A 13,107-nucleotide genomic window follows, 5' to 3' on the forward strand; every position below is an offset into this window, starting at 1 on the left:
TCACAAGGATATAATGTCCATGGAATAAATCTGGCCTTGAGAAGGTACATGGGATTTCTTTTACAGCTAAAGGTTAGAAAAGATTGGAGAAACCTGTGCTGTATAAAGAGTGGAGTGGAGTAAAGTTTGTTGTGTATCAGAAGTGCATTGCAGTCAGCTAGCATTAGCATTCAGAGAGCTTCCTGAGGGATAGACTGAGATTCAGGAGGAGCGAGGGAATGAATTGATCAGTGACTTTACTGCCAAGGTAGCAGTTTTGGGACTAATTAATGTTGCAGCACAGAGACCAGAAAAAAAAAGAAAGTTAGCAGATGCCGGGAATATTGCAACATGTGATCAGAGTGTTCAGTTAATTTCATGCATCGAGGCTTTCTCAAATGAGTGTGCTAACTGTGCAGATTAAAACAGGTAAAAATAATAATAACAAACAAATCCTGACAATATGTAAAGAATTAAAACATTCAGCGTCTTGCTGTTTTAGGTAAATAATCAACAGCATGTCAGTGTTAACATGTTGAAGTTAGTTATTTTCCTACAACTGCATGTCTCGAAGTGTCTTATTCCTCTTATATGGCAGCAATTTTATTTATTAAAGAATTTGATCTGTTTATAGTTACATTTGATGTTCGAGAAACAAGTTAATTCCTGTTCTCACTTATGTTACAGCAGCTATAAATAGTCATCTGACTGTAACAAAGCGCTGACACTGAAGACTCCTTCCATACCTGCTAAAAAACAAAGTATAATGCTGAAAAAACAGAAATTCTAATGGTTTCCATGACAAATACCATTACAAACCATCAGCTAACCATTAAAACCATTACCATTAATAGTATCCACTAGAACTAACATGATACCAATAGAAGGTAACACATTACCAGTAGAGACCCACAGGGACCATTACAGTTTCCATTAAAAGCGATGCAATCCCCATTATAAGAATTAAAACTATTACAAATTCTATGAGGGTTTCTATTGTTTTTTTTGTTTTGTTTTGTTTTGTTTTTTTTTCCAGCAGGGAAAACTTTTAAATAGACACGTCCTTACAGAAAACTTCACTACATTAACGATTTCCAAAACAGTTTTACGTAGAAAATCCTTCGTACTTGTGAATGAGCTGTTACCATGGAAACAGTAAAGCATTAGAAAGAGCTGTCATGGCCCCAGGGACACCTCCATCTTTGGCCACTAGAGGGCACCCTGACTGCCAGTGCAGAACTTCTTCTGTTGTCTCCCTTACTGCCTGTCTAACCATACCCAGGTGTTTGTTATTTTCCCTTGGTTAGTGCTCTATTTAAGTTCCATGGTTTTCTTCTCACTTGCTGGAGCATTGTGTCAAGTCAGCTTATGGTGCTTGTGCTTGTGCTTGTGCTTGTGCTTGTGCTTGTGCTTGTGCTTGTGCTTGTGCTTGTGGATGCACTGTTTGTTTTTATTTAGTGTTTTCTTATGCGTTCTTTCCTAGTTTTACCAAGTTTCCCTAGTACCTAGTGTGTTTATTCCTTGTGTTTGTTTTCCTGAGCCTGTTCTCTGCAATAATGATGATGATGATGGTTTATTATTGTTATTATTATAAAGATAATGATAATTAATAAACCTACGATGTGCTGCTGCATTACTGTCATAATAAACTATTCTACATTCCTCTGACCAATCAGAAGGTTGTCTAATTATCCTATAGATATGAGGATAGAAATGATATCTATAATGAGAGAGCATTTCTAATTGATATTTTTTTCTCTCTCTCTCTAAAAGTTTCATCACTGATGATGTCCAGAAAAAGAGTGCAAGTCTTCAGAGAGAAAGAGAGAGAGAAAAGACACGCCTCAGGCTAAATGAGCTTGAAATTGGAGTGAAAGGCTGGTGTAGTGTGAAAGACAGGCGAGAGTTAAGATGGAGGTCCTTTCAAATGGGTGCTGCTTAAATGTCAAGCTGTCAGTAAACATCTTTAATTCGGCTTTTTTCCCACTAATGAGGACACATTGCTGTCGAATTCTGCTCCATGCGCTTTTTTGAGTCCACTGATGCACCATTAGGTGCAAAAATTTGTATCTCTTTAGGGCAAAATGATGAAAATGAATACAAAACCTGATTTATTCACATCCCAAATAATGAGGAATAATCTCATAAATTGTGCAGATGACATCACGTGCAAAAAGGTTTGTGTGTGTGATTTTTTTTTTCCAATGGTGAGTTCTGGAAGAGAGAAACTGGAACTGAAACTGCACGTAACAGTGATTAAAGATGTTCAAAATATGATATGATTGTAAGAAAAGAGTTGGAGGTGCATATCTGAGTAATAATGACTTCATGACACCATCTGATTGGTCAGAAGCTCTGACAGTAGTGCAGCTGCAAATCCAATCACAGGTTTATATCAATGCGCTCGGTCTAATACGTTATCGTTTCCATAGTAACAGCTCATTCGTAAGCTGAACAGATCTAAAAAGCCATAATTTTTTTTTTTTTTTGAGACTGTGAACGTTTCTGTAAGGAAACTGTAAGTCTGTTTAACATTTATGAAAGGAAGGAGTATCCAGTGTCAACGCTTTTAACGGTCAGTAACAGTTCTCTGACATCTTTGTTTTTCCGGTTTCTTGGGAACATGACAAGCTGCTTTTTTTTCTTGGTCTTATTAACTTTAAAAGAAAATAGAGAGGCTGGTGTGGTTACAGTGATAACTAACAAGAAGTATAAGTGGAAAAAACACTTCAGGACATGCTGTTATAGGAAAATAATCAACTTCAATATGGTCACACACCACCATGTCGATGATTATTTTACTATAACAACACAACACACACATACACAGTGTCTTATTCCTTACTTGTGTGTAGAGTGTGTGGATTTCAGCCTCTGCCCTAGAAACCCCAAAAAAGTTCTATTGCAGTGAATCATTTCCAGCAGCTGAGATGATCCATAATCCTGACCCAAAAAAATGTCCCATGACGTGTGTGGAAGAACACTTTTTCATGATTTACTTTTCACATTTTTCATTTTCACGTTATTTTGTCACACGTGCATGTGTTTATTCTTCACCTTTAATTATTTTTACACTATTTATTTATTTATTTATTTATAGATATTATATTTCACATACAATTTTTAAAATCATTTTTATTGATTTATTTACACTTGATTAATTTATTAATTTATTTAATGTATTTACACGTTATTTTGTCACACGTGCATGTGTTTATTCTTCACCTTTAATTATTTTTACACTATTTATTTATTTATTTATTTATTTATAGATATTATATTTTACATACAATTTTTAAAATCATTTTTATTGATTTATTTACACTTGATTAATTTATTAATTTATTTAATGTATTTAATTTATTTATTCACATGATTTTTAAAAACATTTTTAAATTTATTTTCACGATTTAAAAAGGTTTTTTTTAAACACATTTTTCATTTATTTTCACATAAAATTTTTTAAAGTGTATTTTCACCTGAGATTTTTTTCACACATTATTTATTATAATAGATGTTAATTTTACATGTTTTCATATTCCATGTTTTTTTAAAAAAACAAAACAACATTTTTCAAGTACATGATTCATATATTTTTATGAGTGATTTTTAAAAAAATGTGTTGTTCATATGGGTTAGGGTTGAGCTTCACAAAATGGGAAGTAGCTATAACAAAATAGCACAAGCATTGTAAATGCCCATTTCCACCATCAGGGTGATATTTAAGAAGTTCCAGTCAACTGGGAATGTTATGAATCAACCTGGAATTGGACATGTGTCTATATTGTCACAGCGCACTGTGAAGAAGACGGTTCGAGTGACCAAAAAATCTCCAAGGATCACAGCTGGGGAATTGCAGAAGTTAGTTGTGTCTTGGGGTCTGAAAGTTTCCAAAACTACGATCCGAAGTCACCTACATCACCACAAATTATTTGGAAGGGTTTCATGGAAAAAGCCTCTACTCTCATCCAAAAACGAACTCCAACATCTTCAGTTTGCCAGACACTACTGGAACTTCAAATGGGATCGGGTTCTATGGTCAGATGAAACCAAAATAGAGCTTTTTGGGAATAAACACCAGAGGTGGCTTTGGTACACACAGAGACATAGCCATATGGAAAAGTACCTCATGCCCACGGTTCAATATGGTGGTGGCTCTTTAATATTTTGGGGCTGTTTTTCTGCCAGAGGACCTGAACATTTTGTTAGGACACATGGCATCATGGACTCTATCGAATATCAACAGATATTAAATGAAACCCTATCTGCTTCTGCCAGAAAGCTTAAAATGGGCCGTGGCTGGATCTTCCAGCAGGACAATAATCCAAAACATAGATCAAAATCAACACAAAAATGGTTTACTGACCACAAAATCAAGGTCCTGCCATGGCCATCCCAGACCCCTGACTTGAAACCCATAGAAAACCTGTGTGGTGAACTGAAGAAGAGAGTCCACCAGCATGGACCTCGAAATTTGAAGGATCTGGAGAGATTCTATATGGAGGAATGGTCTCAGATCCCTTGCCATGTATTCTCCGACCTCATCAGGCATTATAGGAGAAGACTCAGAGCTGTTATCTTGACAAAGGGAGGTAGCACAAAGTATTGACTAAAAGGGGGCCAATTTGTAATTGTTTGCAATTGTTTGATAGCCATGAGAGCAGAGTATTTTTCTGAATTTTTTTTAATAAAAGATCAAAACAAATTTTCACAGCCTTCTTTTCTCATATTTACCAAGGACACTATATGTAATGAATGAAAAATATATAATTACCTTTATTTGTCAGAATTATTTTATTCTTATTTCTGTATATTATTTTATTTTATTTAGTTTTCTATTTCATTTTATTCTATGAACATTTTTATAGTTACTATTATTTTTGTATTATTTTCTCTTTATCTTCTATTGCATCCGATTAGATTACAGTTGATCTTTTTTCTTTTATCATTTAATTTTTTTAATCTCCTTATTTGTATATTTGTGCTACTCATTTCACATCATCTTTTATTTTCTCCTTGTGCACTCTTTCGTTTTTCATAGTGCTCTGAGAAATGCTCTGTGAATAAAGTACTAATAAAGTGCTTATTACTACTTATGAGCTGCTTATAACTTGCCTGTAAGTGTTAACACTCATTCATACTAAGATACTAAGACTTAATGTCAAGACTCTTCAATAAAATACGTCTTTACATGGTGAAAACAAGCTTCTGCAAATGCAGTCACTGAATCATGAATCATTGAATCATTTTTCACATTTTAGTTGCATGTGATCCCACATTATTTACATGATGTCATGAGTCATTTCAGGCCACAACATCTCAAAGTGTACAGCTCACTCATGCAATCACATGTGAACAACACAGGATAATGTGAAACGTTTTCAAAATAGTGATTGTTCTCACTATTGATGATATTTTGAGATGATGATGATGATGATGATGAGAATTCGTTCTGCAGATCTGTAGTGTCTAACTGTGCAGCTGAAGTAGCCATGAATGAACTGTAGAGTAATTCAGTGAAATAAACGTCCAGATCGAGAGTGATTTACCGAAAATCACCATTATGCTGCCACTATTTTTCTAACAAACTGAGCAACTTCTTTAGTGGAAAATAACCTTGAGTGATGCAGACAGAGAGCATTAAATCACTACTGATTTCCCTTAAATTGCCAACGCTGTCTCAAAGATCCACAGACAGGAACATTAGGAGAATAAATGATTGCTTTGATGCTGCCTAAAAAAAGAGAAATGAAAAAGAAAAGCAGAGATGATCCACCCATCATGATCTGAGGGGATAATTTCCTAAATGCGAGGAAAACAAATTTAAGATAAAACCGAAATCATAATTAATAATAACTTACATGTGTATAAACATGACAAAGTTAAATTTTTTTGTCATCTCTGAATATTTGCGAAGTGATTAACAAAAAACATAATCACATAAATGACTTCACATTAAAGTAGAGTGAGGAATTCATTTTTTAAAAAAGGTTAAGTAGTTCAGTAATTGCTTCTAATGTTGCTTCTCTCTTTATTTATAAATAAGAATTAGCAAATACATTAAACAAAATAAAAGAATCCTGATGGTAGGGATTCCCAAAGATGAACGTTTTCTATTGTATTTATTTATTTATTTATTTATTTATTTATTTAAAGTATTAATTAATTAAATGAAACCTTTACTATAAAGTTTTAAACCTTGTACCTAAAAATGAAAACATCATATACAATATAATTGAAACTTTATACATTTAATTAATTAATCATCTATCATTAGTAAACTACATACTACTTGTTTATATTTGGTTTATTACAAAACATTAAAGGAAATTAATTATTTTGAGGTAATGAGATGACATTTTGAGAACATAAGATAAAAAATTTATTGATCCCAAAATAAATTTGGAAATAATAATGATGATGATTACTATTAAATACTTTCTGTTCTTTACCTGCAGTTGTATTATTTTACATACAAAACAAATATTTCACCAACTGAATTATTTTCAATACTTTTTGTTTTATAAATGTGACTTTCAAGCTACAGATCTACTTGCATTGACTCTGCCCCCAGAATTGCATATTCATTAAGACAAAAACACAAGCATAGATTAAACCTAAATCTGAATTAGTGGTCATATTTAATAATCTCACCCTTATTTGTGGTTTAGAGATACTCTACATCATGCACACACCCATGCGCCCACTCACACACCCTGTTTCTCTGCCCTCATTACTGCTTTTACGACTTCACCAGCTCAACAGGTCAATCACCAGAGCTGTTAAACTCACCAGAGCTGTCAATCATCAACCATCAATCAACGTCTGCCCCTAGTCTCCGCCACATCTGCCCCCACCATCCACAGCCGGGTTGTGTTGCCCTGCATCTGGCTTTCAAAATCATCCAGTCACACAGTGAGTGTTCGTATAAAGTGGCAGAAAGCGCCTTTATTAGAAAATGAAACTTATGTACATATATATTTTTTTTTTTACATCTTGTAGAACCCCGCTTCATTTTTCTGCCATCAGCAACGTATTTACACATAACATCTGAAGACACGCCCCCTTAACAAGATCTTACACACACAAAATGAATCATCGAACATAAAACAATACAGCTGTCTAGACTACTTTGTATATTACAAACGATAGGAAGCAATGTAGTTCAGCGAAAGCAGGATATGTTTCAACCATCCCACTGAATTAGTACTTTCTCATGCAGTTTGCCCGAAAGCTGAAAGTCTGTCATAAGACATTTTTTAAGTGTGTGCACAATGTAATAACGGTTAATTATTTTTTAAAAAGTACAAAAAAAATAACAACAAACAGAGACAAATCCAATGATTTAAGTGCATGTAAAATTAAAAATGAATTTTAACAAGGAAGCAGGAAGCAGAACTCTCTCTCTCTCTCTAACCCGAATGCAATCTCACTTATGTACTTTTTACTCGTCCATTGTGCACAGTCATGCAACACAAATCGTTAAAACTAAATCATTGCTTGCAACATTTCCTAACTCACTTTTGCTCAAAATCCCACTCAACAATCATCCACAGTCTCACATGAAATGAACACGAAACTCGACGGATACTTCAACGCACAACGAGGGGAACTCGAGCTGAAAGCGAAATCCGAGACGATAACCTTCTGCTGATCATCAGGCGTCTTCATTTACATTTAAATTACATTTCCATCTGTATTGTATCACTAGAATGTAAGGCTTAATTACGGGTAAGTGAACGCAGTAGCGCATGAAGGATTCTGTTCCTGTCTTTACTCTGAACACCTCGTAGTCTTGTCTCTGAAATTAGCTCGCCGTGAACAGATCAGATTGTTCTGGATTTTAAAACAAAGTCTGATTTTGACATTTTATTTCAAAAAGTAAGCTTAAAAAAGCTTTACTTTGAGGATAGTGTTCATAGGGCTTCAAAACACCTACATAAACCCTTCACGACATCCAACATAAACCTACATAAATATTTATAAGGTTTATTCTAATAGGTGTCAGCTACATAGGGCTACATAACACTTATATATGCCATTCAAGACAATTGATAAAAACTTACCTAAACATTTATAAAGGCTTATTTTAATTGGCTACATATCACCTACATAAGCCCTTCAAGATAACTGACATAAACCTACATAAACATTTATAAAGGCTTATGCCAACAGGCCTCAGCTACTGTAATGACACACTGTAATGACAAGAGTTATGTACTTTTATGAATACTATTGACAATTACATGGCACTGCAATGACGAGTTATGCATCTTTATGAATATTTACGCCAGTTCCGTGACAGTGTGAGTTATGCATCTTTATGAATATTTATGCCAATAACATGGTACTGTAATGACAAGAGTTATGTATCTTTATGAACACTTATGCCAATTCTGTGCCACTGTAATACTGTAATACTGTAATGTCATCACTATTATGTTACAAGTGTAACAACAACAACAAGAAGTGTCGTAACAACCTTATGTCACCAGCTCAGATGTTATACCAACTTGTCTTCAGAACTGACAAGAGCAACACAAGTCTTATTGAACCCCTATTGGAATAAGACTTTATAAATGGTAGTGTATGTTTATATCAAATCCCATAAAGGGCACATGCGAGTGTCACGAAGCCCTGTGAACACAATCCTTATGCAAACTTAAAGTGTTACACTATTTTATTCAATACAAAGGCTGGAGAGTGACATGTTTTCCTTTTTTTATTTTTATTTTTTGAGATTATTACCGTCATATAATCTTGATGTTTTTTTCCGAGACATAAAACTCACCTTGATGGATCGACTCCATCAGCTTCAAACGGAGACTCATCGTTTTATCTGTTTATACGATTCAAAGAAGATTTTATGGATTTGTTTGGAGGGAAAATGGCTCTATTAGTGGGCGATGAGATGCTGAAAAGGCGACTCTCAAACACAAACATGACCACAGAGGAAATAAACATCCTAAACCTGAATCTTTGCAGGAAAATAATTCTGAGAATAAACACTCACCGACAGACAACACAATTACTCCTTAATTTGCATTCAATTTAAAATTGAGAAAGTACTAATTTTGTCTCTTATCGACTCAACTACTTTGCCTAATCTAGTTCTTTAGCACTTCCTTATTGAAATAATCATCTGAGCTACTTTAAATTCACATCTGCACTATGAAACGTAAATCAAAAAATGCTGTACTTAAGATTTTTTATAAACTATGGATGGCAATTCGTCCTAAACCTGAAATCACAATTAAATCATTCCCTTTTGCCTGCAGTTGCAAATGATCCCTGACCTGCACGTTCCCGCATATCAGATATGACCAACTGAAAACACTTACCAGAAATCATCCTTAAGTACACACATAGTAACTGGACAAAAAAGAAGAAGAAAATAAATTTTTTTTAGTTTTGAGTAGTTTGTGGAAGAGTCTCAGACTTCATACTCTTTATGTAATGTTTTATCTATGAGACATGCATCATCCAAAATCACCTGCAAGCCAACTGAGAAGAAATAAGTAATAAATTAATAAATTCCTCTTTTTTTTAAATTCTCAAAAAAATGTACATGGCTACAATCCCCATTTGATTCATGTGTATGTTTGCAGACACTGAAAGAAAGAATGAAAGAAGGAAAGAAAGAAAGAAAGAAAGAGAATGCATTTAAAAATAAATAAATGAATTTATAAACTAAATAAATAAATAAATAAATAAACATTTACTCTCAGAAAGAAAAAAAGAAAAAACATAAAGAAAAATAAATAAAGAAAAAAATAGTAGAAAAAGAATAAATGCAAAAATACATAAATAAATTAATTTACAAACAAACAAATAAATAAACATTTTCTCAGAAAGAAAGAGATGGTAGAAAAATAATGCATTAAAAAAAAGTATTTATAAATAAATAAACAAACACTCTCAGAAAGAAAGAATGTAGAAAAAAATGATAGAAAATAGAAAGAACAAACAAACAAATAAATGCTACTATAGCATTTAGCATCAGCAGCAGGTCTGAAAAAAAATCACACAAAAAAACCCCTTATTTTCCATAATGATGTATTTGAATATGAATTTACAAATGATTTTACATGTGCCTTATATTTAAAATAGTTCCTTCTGTCCTTGAGGGATTTGTTTTTAAAAGCTCTATTGTTACAGCAAACAATACAATTAAAAAAGAAAACAATTAAAAGATGAAAAAATAAAGGGGGTTGTATCTTTGGGGGAGGGAGTACAGTCACCTCGGAAAACGATATTTCCCCCCGTCTTTACAGCTGGAGTGTGGAGTGAAATAGCTGGTGATGCTGAGGAATAAAGCGAGGTTATTCACCTTACAGCAGGGACACGGGAGAAAAACACAGCTGTGGTTCGCAGAATAACAAAACACCTGGATTTTTCCCCCTTCCTCCAACAGCGACAGCAGCATCGTCGTGAAAATGATCGTGCTGTTTCTGTACAGCAGGTAATATTTTCACCCTGTTACAAATAAGTGGACCGTAAGATCATAACAAAAGCGTATAAAGCATTACAGTTGGGTTGCATGCCTCTAATATTTTTCAGATAATCAAAATACATTACTGCTCAACTTAAGGAGCGGGATTATTATTAAGAGTTATTAAGAGTGTGACATTAAAAAGAACCTCAAATTAAATGTCATACATGGTTACAAGACTTTGATATTTTACATGTGCATATTACTTACACATTAGCTTCGTCAAGCAGCACTTAATCAGATAAACATGTTCATGATACATACTAAAGGTTCTAAATCTCAGAGGTTCTCTGACCACTGGATTAATCTCACAGGAAAGAGCAAGAATTCCTTTGGGAGATGGTGATATGAAAACTGGCCCAGTGCAGCGTTAAACATCTGTCCTTAAATGCTAGTCTTGTAATATAACATCATCCTCTGAATACATTAAAACCAAAGAAAAAGCTTGCATTATTATTATTTTTATTTTTTAAAATATAAGACCTGGAGTCGTGAGCAGCATTCTCGATTCAAACATGGCTGGGTGAGCAAAAACGCCTCTTGGCTCGCTCGTGTCTGTGTTTCTTATTAAAGTGACTCCACTGAAAGACCTTCGACGAGTAAATAATCAAATAAATATGAAAGAATAAAGAATGACTTGCTGAACACAACACATATGTGTGCTTTTGAGCTTTGAAGTGAAGGCCAACACAGTGGTCATTAATTTCAATCCAGTGAAATTTCCTGATTTCAAATAACCAGAGTAATGTCTCATTTATGCTTCCTTATACCACAATGATGTTAAATTCGTAATTTTGATTGGTCAGAAGATATTAGTTTTACAACGGTAGCTCATCATCATTATCATTTCTTTAGTAACAGCTTATTCACGGGGACTTGTGCAGCTTGTTTCTTGCTTTATCAACTTGAAGAGAGAATAAAGAGGCTGGTAAGGGAACGACTGTTTATAGATGCTATAACGTAAGTGAGAACTTCTTTTGCAGATGTTCCACAACATTAAATGTAACTATAAACGGATAAAAAAGTACAGCGTGCCATTCTTTAATGCATAAAATTTTTAATCATTGGCAAATTGCTATGGTATAAGAGTTATAAAACACTTTGGGATGTGTTGCTATTTTAAAATAAACAATTTTGGAGTGATAATAATAACTTGTTTCGAATCTGGAACATCACACTACTAAATCATTTATTACTTTCCAGTGCATACCACATTATGTTTTATTCCTTAAGAGCTTCAGATAGTTGCCTGAAATGAACCTCGGAAAGCCTTGAGTGATTCTGGTCTTCAGAATCCTAGTCAGGAGGAAGCATTAATGAGGCTTTCTTACGTGAGTTAGAGAAGAGAAATCAGCAAACTGTTCTTGATTGAACTAGAACCGATGACCGTCTACAACAGAGAATGATCCTGGGGTATTGGATTTGGATATAAGGTCTAATTCAGTACAAAATTTACCATAAGCACACTTAGAAACCATAGAATCCTGAAGGGTTCTTTAAAAATCTATAATTTTCTCCATTTTCTACAGGTTCTATGTAGAACCTTCTATATGGTTCTACCATAAAGTGTTTTCTCTTGTGAGTTCACAAGAGTGAACTCCTTTAGAAAGCTAAGAACCCTTACCTATTCAAAGAACCCTTGAGGAAAGCTTTTTTCCTAAGAGTGCAGCTCTGTATCAGGTTTGCAGCAGAAGATTTTATAAGGTTTTGGCCATTGTGTTGGCCATCTTTAAGAGAGTGAAAGTACACCAAGTTTCCAGTTTATTAGTTATTCAACCAGAATACATAAATCTAGAACTCTAGAGGGGTACTTTAGTTTACCACTCGAGGGGAAATCCTTAAAGGTTCTGAATACACTTGGACCCTAGAATTGAGGGTTTTCCTTTCAGAGAGGGTTTCAAGTTGAACCCCTTTAGAAACCAAGACGCCTTACTTATCCATGGAACCCTTGAGGATCCCTTCTTTTCCATAAGTGCAGCTTTGTAGAACAAGATGTTAAGAGAATTTGGCTTGGTAGTCCTCCGTGAAAGAGTTACTAAAATCTTTGAGAGAGCAAAACTGCACCATGCTTCCTATTTATTAGTTGTTCAATCAGAATTCCTTATACTTTTATGGAAAATTTTTAAAATCTAGAACCATAAATGGTGCTTCAGTTTGACTTTCTGGGAGAATCTTTAAAGGTGTTATGTTGGATTCTACAAAAGAGGGTTTCCCTTTCTAAGAGGGTTCTAAGTAAACTTACCTCTTACCTCTAAGTAAAAAAGTTAAGATTCTTACCTATCCAAAGAACCCTTGAGGAACCCTTTTTCCCCATAGACAGTACTGCATCATGTCTGCAGAAGACAATTTTCAGAGGTTTTGTCCATTGAGTTGGTGATCCTTCTGAGAGGAAAAAGTACACCAACTTGCCAGTTTATTCAATCAGGATACCTAAGTGCAGAAGGGTACTTGAATGACGGCTTGTCCTTCAGGGAGAAATCCTTCAATATAAAGTAGAATCCTACAATAGTCCGTTTTCCTTAACAGAGTTCCAAGTAGAGCCTGTTTATAAAGCTAAGAACCCTTACCTACACAACAAACCTTTGGGGGATCCTTTTCCCAAGAGTACAGCTATGAATCTGTTGAGAGAGTGAAAT

Source organism: Ictalurus furcatus, chromosome 2 (genome assembly GCF_023375685.1).
Source record: "Ictalurus furcatus strain D&B chromosome 2, Billie_1.0, whole genome shotgun sequence".
NCBI classification, from domain to species: Eukaryota; Metazoa; Chordata; class Actinopteri; order Siluriformes; family Ictaluridae; genus Ictalurus; species Ictalurus furcatus.